Below are 10,636 nucleotides of genomic sequence, written 5' to 3'. Positions count from 1 at the left end.
GCAGCTGAACGTTTTTTGGGGGACTCAGGGATTTGACAGCAAAGGCAGTACAAGTAATCCTCTCTACGGATGTGACTTAAATTGGAATGTGACTGAAGGAGTGGGATGCATGTCTATTTTTTACCCATTCCTAAAACGGATATTTTTTCTATAGTTTACAACCCATACAGTAAGTAGGTGGCGGCATGCACCTCTAACAGTTGTTTGCAGACCGCCATAATATCAAAGAAGACGTCAACCGAAGTGAACAGTTACCAAGAATAATTAACACTTTCGAATTTGTATGGGTTATTTAGATGTTTATTAACATCATGGAACTCACAATATTAGTCATTTAACTTCACAGCATCACATACTATCCTCAGGTAGTCTTTAATTCGCGTTGGAGACAGGACTTGGTTGATTTATGTTATCTAGGTAACACTAGCTGCTAACAATAATGGCTAACAATAATTGTATGATTTTTCACACTCAAATAGCCTCCATCATGGAGGTTCTAGCGAATGCAGCCGTGTCAGAGATCTGTACACTCGTAGACGATGACTATGCAGTGTTTCGATTGGAAATAAATCAAAGCCAGAAAGAAAACGGGGTTACGGAGGAAACTACAGCTACTGGAACTGAAAGTGGAGCGGGCAGAGAGGACAATAATAGAGCGTGTCCTCGCTAGTCGTCCCAGTAGTGTCAAAGTCGTCGACCAATACAGAATAGCAAGAGGTACATTTAACAAAAGGCTTAGGTCGCCTGTTCAAATGTAGCCCCACACCTCTCTGTACTAGCCAGCAGATCCGACCATCTTGCTTGCAGCTGCACTAGGGTCAGACATATGTTCTGTGTAGATTAAAACATAGTGGAGCCGGCGCGAGACATGGCTCAGAAAACGTACCTCAATCCAGGGATAACAAAATGTTTTGTATTCTGAATTGTCCCATTATCCCAACTGTTACACTGAGAAAATTGAAAGACAGCTAGTCTTTCTGGAAAACTGGACTGTTCATCCTCATGCTAGGTAGCAGAAGCCACAGCAGCCATTTTGGGAATGGCAGCTCCTTTGTTGGTCAATGCATAATGGCTACTGTTAGCTAGCATGAGGACAAACATGGCAGTTTACTTAACTAGCACTCTTCAATCTTGTCTGTGTAACAGTTGGGATAATGGGACAATTCGGTGTCCAAAGCATTTCTCACTTTAATTACATTTTACAAGCATTATCTCATGCCAGCTCCATATGTGTAAATCTACGCTGGAAGTCTGTCAAATCCTAGTGCAGTTGTAAGCAAACGGGTAGGATCTGCTGGCTACCCTCTGCATGTTCAGATGTGTTAACCAGAATTGTATCTGGGTCCGTTTTTGAATAGTAAGCAATAATTTCCCCGATTACTTAGCTGTCTTGCGCAAAGACACATCATATTCTAACCAGATTCTTGATTTACTGCATTTCCTATTATTTACTCAATGAAAACAATGTGATATATGGAACACAATACATTGATCAATAAATAGTATATTAAGAAGTTGAGAAGTGTTACCTTACATCCTTGCCAATTCTAGACAGTGTCTATAGTGTACAATATACCATTGACAGTAGCTAACCATCTTTTTCCCCCCAATCACTCTCTCAGGTGAAGGACATCTCACTGGAGGCTACAGAAGCATTGTGACTACAGCGGGACACAATACATGGAGAGATGACCAACCAGTCACTGTTGATGAGGGGAGTGGATGATACCCTGATGAAGACAGCTTTGCTGTCGAAACGTTGGTTATTAAATTAAGCAGGAGAGGACTGGAGGAGAGGAGGACCTACAACACAGCACTGACATCCAGACTGGAGCAGCGGCTGGAGTGGCATCCCCTGTAGTTACAGAGGACCTATCCACCGCCGCCGTGCCCCAGGCCAGGACCCGGCACATGATCACGGAGGTCAGTGGAACGCGGAATGCCGTCCTTAAATCCGAGACAGACACCAAGACTTTAACTGTAACACACAGAATCTGACCACAGATCAGACCCATAGAGACCGGGTCTGGGGCCACTGGGCTGTCCTCCTGCTCAGAGTATTTACCGGTATTTCACCAGAGCCAGAGGATGGTTCATTCTCCTGGAGATGGTGATGGTGAGGCGTTTAGATCATCAACACCAGTGTCTATCTTGTTCTTAGACTACAGAGATGGACCCTGGCAACATGCCCTTGGTTTTAGAGGCAGAATGATCTGTCTTGAGGGGAATGGAACCAGCCGTATTGTATACTCTGAAGGGTGCCTAGATAAGAAAGGAGAGGTTGTAGTCATTGGTAGAGGAAATTACTTTGAAAGTGGAGGGTGACGCTCCTCCCACATGGAATGCAGATAGTCACCCAGGAGACAGACAGTCACACTGCAAATATTTATTAGATTACAGGGGAAGCTTAGAGAACAATCCAAATGTCCTCACCCATTCCCTTTTACATGTGTTCAGGGATCGCGACCCAGTGTCCATGTCGATGGCACCTTCCGATTCACAACGCCGTGTCCTTTTCGATCAGGTATTGAACTCAAACAACAGGGCTAGAGCTCAGGCAGGTCGAGCAACATCAGGTGGTAGTAAAGAGAAGCGGTTCCTCTGCATGTTCTGTAACAAAGGCTTTAGCTGCCTTCATAGGGTGGATCCACCAGAGTCCACACAGCGGTGAAACCCTTCAGCTGTATTCAGAGTCACATGCACTTCGCTCAGGCTTGCACCCGAAGAGGCACCAGAGGGTCCACACAGGGGAGAAACCCTACAGCTGCCTCCAGTGTGAGAAGAGGTTCTCCCGCCAGGACCACCTGAAGATGCACCTGAAGGTTCACACGGGAGAAAGGTCGTTCACCTGTATGCACTGCGGGAAGAGGTTCTCAGAGAGGAGCTACCTCAGGATACACCAGCAAAATTACCATTCCACTCAATAGCTAATGACATTTAGATCAAACCCTGCATTAAAGACAAAGAATCATTTTCATTGTTGTCAGCAAAACATATCCACCGATGCATTTGGAGTAACAAGAGGAACCGATTTCAGTATTGAATATTACTGGGTAGAATATTACATCTATACATTGTGTGATATACTTTGCCTAGTGAAAGTCTGCACACACCTTGCACAGTCTTCACATTTTGCTGCCTTAAAATTAAGTCTAAAAAGGGTTTAAGTTGGATTTAGAAAGTTAAAGTATTGTGGTGGCAGCATCATGTACGTCACTGGCAGGGATCGGGACCTAAAAAGTAAGAGGAAACCCTACCACAGTTTTCTGAATACCTAACCCTGGAATAGTTGTATTTTTCACAAATGACACACATTTTAATGCCAAATATACACCAGAATGACTTTCCAAGAGGTGTTGAGTGATCCTGACTTAAATCTGAGACAATGTTTGAATATTCCCAATCAAATTAGCTGAATTTGAGCAATATTGCAAGAACAATTAATGTAATTAATATACAGGTAAATTAATAGAAACACTTGAGTAAATTAAGGATAAAGTGTGTGTGTGTATATATATATACACATACACACACACACACACACACACACACACACACAGTTGAAGTCGGAAGTTTACAGACACGTAGGTTGGAGTCATTAAAACTCATTTTTCAACCATTCCGCAAATTTCTTGTTAACAAACTATAGTTTTGGCAAGTCGGTTAGGACATCAATTTTGTGCATGACACAAATAATTTTTTCAACAATTGTTTACAGACGGATTATTTCACTTATAATTCACTGTATCATAATTCCAGTGGGTCAGAAATGTACATGCACTAAGTTAACTGCCTTTAAACAGCTTGGAAAATTCCAGAAAATGATTTCTTGGCTTTAGAATCTTCTGATAGGCTAATTGACATCATTTGAGTCAATTGGAGGTGTACCTGTGGATGTATTTCAAGGCCTACCTTCAAACTCAGTGCCTCATTGCGTGGCATCATGGGAAAATCAAAAGAAATTAGCCAAGACCTCCGAAAAAAAATGGAGGCCTCCACAAGTCTGGTTCATCCTTGGGAGCAATTTCCAAACGCCTGAAGGTACCACGTTCATCTGCACAAACAATAGTATGCAAGTATAAACACCATGGGACCATGCAGCCGTCATACCGCTCAAGAAGGAGACGCGTTCTATCTCCTAGAGATGAACGTACTTTGGTGCGAAAAGTGCAGATCAATCCCGGATCAACAGCAAAGGACCTTGTGAAGATTCTGGAGGAAACGGGTACAAAAGTATCTATATCCACAGTAAAACGAGTCCTATATCGACATAATCTGAAAGGCCGCTCAGCAAGGAAGAAGCCACTGCTCCAAAACTGCTATAAAAAAGCCAAACTACGGTTTGCAACTGCACATGGGGGACAACGATCGTACTTTTTGGAGAAATGTCCTCTGGTCTGATGAAACAAAAATAGAACTGTTTGGCCATAACGACCATGGTTATGTTTGGAGGAAAGGGGGAGGCTTACAAGCCGAAGAACACAACCCTACTGTGAAGCATGGGGGTGGAAGGATCATGTTGTGGGGGTGCTTTGTTGCAGGAGGGACTAGTGCACTTCACAAAATAAATGGCATCATGAGGAGGGAAAATTAGGTGGATATATTGAAGCAACATCTCAAGACATCAGTCAGGAACTTAAAGCTTGGTCGCAAATGGGTCTTCCAAATGGACAATGACCCCAAGCATACTTCCAAAGTTGTGGCAAAATGGCTTAAGGACAACAAAGTCAAGGTATTGGAGTGGCCACCACAAAGCCATGACCTCAATCCTATAGAAAATGTGTGGACAGAACTGAAAAAGCGTGTGCGAGCAAGGAGGCCTACAAACCTGACTCAGTTACACCAGCTCTGTCAGGAGGAATGGGCCAAAATTCACCCAACTTATTGTGGAGGGCTACCCAAAACGTTTGACCCAAGTTAAACAATTTAAAGGCAATGCTACCAAATACTAATTGAGTGGGTGTAAACTTCTGACCCACTGGGAATGTGATGAAAGAAATAAAAGCTGAAATTAGTCACTCTACTATTATTCTGACATTTTACATTCTTAAAATAAAGTGGTGATCCTAACTGACCTAAAATTGAATTTTTACTAGGATTAAATGTCAGGAATTGTGAAAAACTGAGTTTAAATGTATTTGGCTAAGGTGTATGTAAACTTCTGACTTGAACTCTATGCATGTATGTACCCCAAAAATATATGGGGGATTGGAAATGATGCAGACAGTTACATTCATGGAAGCAACAATCTATCCGCAATAGTAAAGCTGATCCACCCCCTAAAAAAATACAGTTTTCATAGTACTCATAGCAATCCCTCATTGCCCAATCAAAAGATGCTCCAAAGCAGGACGTCTTGATCCAACATCCTCTCACTCTGTATCTATTACAGTCAGTAGACATGGAGGATGGGAAACCTCATCTGCTGTTAGTCAAAGAGGAGACCATAGAAGACGGATTAGAGACCATTGACCTGCTGAATGGACTAAAGATGGGGGGTTAAGGTAAGGGAGAAAGACATGAGTCTTTCTATACATAATGAGATAAAATTGGGATCAACATTTCAAAATGGTTTGAAACAAAAATAAATGATTTTCATGCAGTTCCACATGTGTACTTAGAGGAATATATGCAAATTGTCCCTGAACTCCACCTATACAACAAAATAGGCCAAGGACTATACATAACTTAAGTAGGGTTCATACAGACGTTGGAAAGTCAAATTCAAGGGCTTTAATGGACTTTTTTTCAAGCACTTAATTGTAATTTAAGGACCTCAATATTATTCAATTGTAGAATTTATATTATTGGAAATGTAGGGCCTAATATAGAACCCCCCACCCCCAAAAAACATGCAAAAAGTGTCCCAAAAAAAGTAGACCATTACCACTTAAAATTGCTTTAGGCTTTGCCAATGCATTGATTTTCAAATTAGTATTACATTCTAAAATATGAGAATAATGTGGAGTTGCCTGACTAAATAAATGGGATGCCAGCATGGCGGTTTTTCTGTAGCCTATGTGGCCGACGCAGGCACACATAATAAAGCCGTGAATTGCGGTCGCGTCAAACTTATTTTGAATCTCACCATCCGTTGTTTTTATGAAGAGAAAGCGACCAAAAACCAGGTTCCTTTTGTATTCTAAGGATTTTTATGGAAAGTCAAGTTGAAGCCAGCATTAGATGTTGTCATCCTCATAATAACCGCACGTGGTTTTCCCGAAACAGAGTAGCGCAACACCGTTCAATTGAAGCGGCAGGAAACAAAAAGTGGCCACACCTGACAAAAAATTATCAAAAATGAAATCGCAGATCATTTATAAGGGAGCAGGAGGACTTATAAATTGGCTACAATAATACAAGGACTTTTCAAGCACCAAATTGAAGAAATGTCTTATTTTCAAAGTAGGCCAATCCCAGTACTTGAATTTCTGAGCTCCAAAACTACTTGAAGTCCCCTGTATTGTTAAAAAAAAAAATGTACCAAAATGTATTTGTCAGGTTATTTCATTACCAGATCACATTGTGAAGAAGGCTGTCATTATATCCAGAATACTTCATAGCATTGGGCGTTGCGTAATAGTCTATCCTACACAATTGAGCACAGTAGACTCGGTGTCCAATCCGAGGCACAAAAACAAATGAAAACATGAACTCATTACCTTCATGCTTTCTCTGTTAAATCTAACGAAACCCTTATGTAAATCAAACAGAAAATAACTGATGATCAACATCACTTCGCTAGGGATATTAGATCCAAAGTGGATCCAAGCACAACGGTCTTCACAGGCTTAAGTAATGAGACAATAATATTCTGGGCATTCCTCGCAAACACCCTTTTTCCAGCATGTGCTATCACAACAGCTGTTCGTCACTTGAATGTCTTTCAGAAAATTCCTTCCTGAATCAGATGATGTGTGAACATATCACAGCATAATTAAACAGCTCAACATCAAATGCCCATCTAACAAGTATTACGTCATTATTGAAGAACCACATTAATGACCGCATCGATTTAGGTTTTAAGTATCAAGTTAAGGTGACACTTTCAGTTAGAAGCATTCGATTTTGGATCACATAACTTTTGGGGGATTTGTGCCCACAAAAACTGTTTTCACCCCATAACATACAGAGACACGAAATGTTACATAGTTACACTGCATTTCTGAGATCTCTAGTCAAAAAATGGTCTGACAGCTAGGTCAAGGATTCTTACAGGGTTAAAGTTTGTCAAATTGAACTGATTAATGCCTAATAAATGATATAATTGCAACACTGCCATAAATATAAGGACAGAAAAGTAATGTTTTATGTCACACGGTTTTGGACAAATCTGTCAAGACACGAACCATGAGAAAGGGTTAAAAGGGTTTTAAATTAGCTTGTAAATGTTATTGAATATACACTATATATACAAAAGTATTTGGACACCGCTTCAAATGAGTGTTTTTGGCTATTTCAGCAACACCCGTTGCTGACAGGTGTATACAATCGAGCACACAGCCATGCAATCTCCATAAAAAAACATTGGCAGTAGAATGGCCTTACTGAAGAGCTAAGTGACTTTCAACGTGGCAATGTCATAGCATGCCACCTTTCCAACAAGTCAATTCATCAAATTTATGCCCTGCTAGAGCTGCCCTGGTCAACTATAAGTGCTGTTATTGTGAAGTAGAAACGTCAAGGAGCAACAACAGCTCTGCTGCGAAGAGGTAGGCCACACAAGCTCACAGAACGTGATCGCCGAGTGCTGAAGCGCGTAGCGTGTAAAAATTGTCTGTTCTCAGTTGCAACACTCACTACAGAGTTCCAAACTCCCTCTGGAAGCAACGTCAGCATAAGAACTTTTCGTGAAATGAGTGGTGTAAAGCTCACCGCCATTGGACTCTGGAGTGATGAATCACGCTTCACCCTCTGGCAGTCCGACAGACGAATCTCGGTTTGGCGAAGACCAGAAGAACGCTACCTGCCCCAATGCATAGTGCCAAATATAAAGTTAGGTGGAGCAGGAATAATGGTCTGGGGGTGTTTTTCATGGTTCGGGCTAGGCCCCTTAGTTCCAGTGAAGGGAACTGTGTCGCACTGCTTTGCTTTGTCGCAGTTGTAAATGAGAACTTGTCCTCAACTGGCCTACTTGGTTAAATAAAGGTAAAATAAATAAAAGGGAAATCTTAACGCTACAGCATACAATGACATTCTAGACGATTCTGTGCTTCCAACTTTGTGGCAACAGTTTGGGGAAGGCCTTTTCCTGTTTTAGCACGACAATGCCCCCGTGCACAAAGCGAGGTCCATACAGAAATGGTTTGTTGAAATTGGTGAGGAAGAAATTGACTGGCCTGCACAGAGCCCTGACCTCAACCCCATCGAACACCTTTGGGATGAATTGGAACGCTGACTGCGAGCCAAGCCTAATCGCCCAACATCAGTGCCCGACCTCACTAATGCTCTTGTGGCTGAATGGAAGCAAGTCCCCGCAACAATGTTCCAACTTCTAGTGGAAAGCCTTCCCAAAAGAGTGGAGGCTGTTATAGCAGCAAAAGGGGGACCAACTCCATATTAATGCCCATGATTTTGGAATAAGATGTTCGAGGAGCAGGTGTCCACATATACTTTTAGTCATGTCGTGTATCTATGTCCCCCCCCCCCCTTATATCTTCATGTAACACAAAATAAAATGGCAGATTATTATAAATGACAAGAGCTGGTACCCTAGTTTGTAGAAAGACCCACATACAGAACATAATAGATATACTTCAATGGGAATAGTGATGCACCTGGCTATCTATTTTTATTCATTCATAAAATGTAATCAATACAACTTATGTTTACATACAAAAACACATTATATTGTATGAACTTCACCAGGTAATTCACTCAAACTCCATATGTAGAGTTCTCTACCATGTTCGTGAAGTATATTTTGTAACCTCTTCCTGCAGATGGTTGGCTGGAGGCTAACAAAAGAGACTGGGAGGCCATCTTGGATTCCCAGACCCAGATGGGTGCAGCCAAGGGCCCGGGGGACAACATCACTGAGCATGCCAGGACCAGAGGCGAAATAGTGGAGGTCAGTGGATGGGACAGCGTCCTCAACTTTGGGCTGGGGAACAACACAGTTAACCACAACCAGAAACAGACTGTCAAACACAAAACAACAACCAAACTTAGTCTCCATGACAACAGACTGGCTGAGACCAGAGTGGGGTGTAGATTTGGTCTGCAGGGATGGGGATGTGTCGGTTCGCGGCAGGAGAGAATAGACACAGAATCGGCCATCAATGCTCCGTCCTGCTCCAATAGTTGTGATTCAGAGAGGCTGACAGCTCCTCAAGTTAACCCCCTAACAGGTGCTGCCTTCAGCCTGCCTTCTATAGGATCTATCAACTGGAACATGGACCCTGCGACAACACTTCCTGGCCTTCGTCCTCCGCACACTCTCCTAATGTTAAACCAGACCTCAGACAATGCCAGTGCCTAAACACTAAATTGCTACACAAGCCCATTGACAAATTATATTAGTAGTAACGCTATCAGTAGATCCGGTGGCAAAGAGAAGCGCTTCCCGTGTTCATTCTGTGGGAAAGCCTTCAGTTTCCCCAAACAGGTGAAGATCCACCAGAGGATGCACACTTCGGAGAAACCGTTTGGCTGCCATCTGTGCCGGGCCAGTTTTTCAGACTCGTCCAACCTGAAGAGGCACCAGAGGGTCCACACAGGAGAGAAGAGGTTCTCCCACCAGCACGAGCTGAAGAGGCACCTGATGGTCCACACAGGAGAGAGGCCTGTGTGTCCGCACTGCGGGAAGAGATTCTCAGAGAGGAGCTACCTTAGGATACACCAGCCGAAAATGCACATGGCCTGCGTATAGAGTATAGTAACATGTCATGTAGTACTAGTAATGTAAGTGTAGTGTAACGTATGGTGACATGTAATGTAGTATCAGCTAGTTTGTAGTTAATTCTGTTATTTTTGGTTGTATTAGGGAACTGGATGAGGTGAACTGAGGAAAGAATGAGTATGATGAGGCAGAGTAGATGATATGGTGATGGTTGGTGTGATGGTGTCTGTAAAAATGATTTACTGATGAAAAGTGACAACCTTGTCCTGTTTGATGCTAGTGTTTTAAAATGAGGCAATGATATTGCCTTAATTCATGTTCATGTTTTTTATTTTTTGGTTACTTTTACCCCTTTTTCTCCACAATTTCATGGCATCCAATTGGTAGTTACAGTCTCATCTCTGCAACTCCCGTACAGACTCGGGAGAGGCGAAGGTCGAGAGCCGTGCGTCCTCTGAAACACAACCCAGCCAAGTCGCACTGCTTCTTGACACAATGCCCACTTACCCCGGAAGTTAGTCGCACCAATGTGTCGGAGGAAACACTGTACACCTGGCGACCACGTCAGCGTGCACTGTGGCGCCCGGTCCGCCACAGAAGTTGCTAGAGCGCGATGGGACAAGGACATCCCTGCCGGCCTAACCCGGACGACGCTGGGCCAATTGTGCGCTGCCCCATGGGTCTCCCGGTTGCAGCCGGCTGTGACAGAGCCTAGACTCGAACCCAGAATATCTTATGGCACAGCTAGCACTGAGGCCTAATTCATGTTTATTAATGTAGTGAAGCAGTGTGTAA

General features: G+C 42.8%; 1 long non-coding RNA gene across 1 annotated transcript; it reads left to right on the top strand.

Annotated features, from left to right (window-relative positions):
* The first annotated feature begins 7,560 nt into the window (after nt 1–7,560).
* Nucleotides 7,561–10,448, top strand: LOC145878538 (uncharacterized). The gene is made up of 3 exons (XR_014391969.1): nt 7,561–7,712; nt 8,943–9,070; nt 10,260–10,448. It is a non-coding gene; the product is annotated as an uncharacterized LOC145878538 (long non-coding RNA).
* Nucleotides 10,449–10,636: the final 188 nt, after the last annotated feature.

The sequence above is a fragment of the Salmo salar genome, chromosome 04, assembly GCF_965601325.2.
Source record: "Salmo salar chromosome 04, fSalSal1, whole genome shotgun sequence".
Lineage (NCBI taxonomy): Eukaryota > Metazoa > Chordata > Actinopteri > Salmoniformes > Salmonidae > Salmo > Salmo salar.
This window is presented reverse-complemented; position numbering and strand designations above follow the sequence as displayed.